We start from the raw sequence: 1,801 nt of genomic DNA, 5'->3' as shown, positions 1-1,801 counted from the left end.
CAGCGCAAAAAAAATCGGATTTCGCCAAAAAATCCGATCTGAGCATTAAGACCTGCAGTGTGAACGTAGTCTAAGTCATTCTGGCTTTGATAGTGATATTCTGTATGTTCCAGTGGCTTTGCTGACCTACATTGTTTAGAAATAAACCAAAAGAAGAGGAAAATATAAATAATGTAGAATCTTTTTAACCCATAAAAATATATTCAATTGCAACACCTTTGTAATCACGAACATTTTGATTATCAACAGCCATTTAGTTCTCAACAAGTACAACTGATTACAATTACATTTACTTTGCAATTTAATTACAGCACCTAGTTACATGTAATTAGTTACTTCCCATCACTGCATACATTTTCCAGGTGTGGGCCACATTTTGATGTGCAGCTCAAACATAACCAGTCTCTTACTCATACACACTGTGATTCTCACACAGCAGTGTGAGCAAATGGCCAGCAGGGTCACAACATAAGCAGCAGCACGTTGATGATGTTAGTAAGTGTAAACCCCCAGTACAGAGTCTTCATACAGTCCACTTGCAGTCCTCTCTCACTATTAGGTGTTTAGTGCAGTGTGAGCAGCATTGTAGTCTTTTTAACAATATGTGTGGTGCATTGGATGAGAGAGACAAACTATTGAATGTCATGCTATTTATTAAAAGATGAAAACACTTGCAGTGTCTCTCTACAGCATGTTGGTCTCACAGGAGCCAGGCTGCAGTATCTTAAGTGTAACTATGAGTTTAACTGATTTTCTAAACCAGGGATAGAAAAGGGCATAGATCATAGGGTTTAGACAGGAGTTAAAATAGTACAACCATATCACAAAGGCAGCAGATGAAGCATTCATGAAGTTATCTTGCCCTGTAAGACTAACACAATAAGATGGGCAGAGACATATTAAAAACACAACTACAACAACACCAAGAGTCCTGGCTGCTTTCAGCTCAGATTTTTTAGTGGTTACTTTCACTGAACCCTGGAATGTGACAGCTGCAATGTGAGACCTCATGGCTCGAGCCTGAGACACAGCCACCACAAATACTCTGATGTACAAAACTACAATAACAGTAACGGGAACAATGAAAGAAATAATAGCATCTGCAACTCCAGCAATGTAGTTGATGATAAAAATACACTCTCCAAAGCAGGAGTTAAACCTGCCTGGTTGTTCCAGGACATCTTTCAGAATCAGACTTTCATAGATTACAGAACATGTCCAACAAAGACAAACTTGGATCTTGACTCTTTTTAGTGTGATTTTGGTGGAGTAATGCAGAGGATAACAAATGGCCACATAGCGGTCAATAGATATGAGCACAATGTTTCCTACTGAAGTAGAAGTAATAATGTAGTACACATACTGATACACAGTACACATGAGGTCACCGAGGTACCAGCAGCCATCTAAGAGCATAATTTGAAACAACATGAGGAGGCCCATGAAGAAATCTGAGACAGCCAGAGAGAGGATGAAGAGGCTGGTGGGGGTGTGGAGCTGCCTGGGGAGGAAGAATATATATAATGAATAGATATATCATTATTTATTATTTACATATCCATTGTCACATTATAAAAGCAGAAAACAAGAAAGACTTAATACAAAAAGTTTAGTAAAAACAACTGGAAAATTACTGAATATTTCCTTTATCACAAAGTGTTGACTTTTTGCTATCAATCACATTCAAAAATTAATTAAATATCTGCATACTTGAAGTGTGAGACAGAGATGATGACCAGCAGGTTTAGAGACGCAGTGAGCAGAGAGATGGAGAACACTAGAATGTAAGTCAGTATGGTCT

The sequence above is a fragment of the Monopterus albus genome, unplaced genomic scaffold, assembly GCF_001952655.1.
Source record: "Monopterus albus unplaced genomic scaffold, M_albus_1.0 scaffold568.1, whole genome shotgun sequence".
In the NCBI taxonomy this organism is placed as follows: domain Eukaryota; kingdom Metazoa; phylum Chordata; class Actinopteri; order Synbranchiformes; family Synbranchidae; genus Monopterus; species Monopterus albus.
This window is presented reverse-complemented; position numbering follows the sequence as displayed.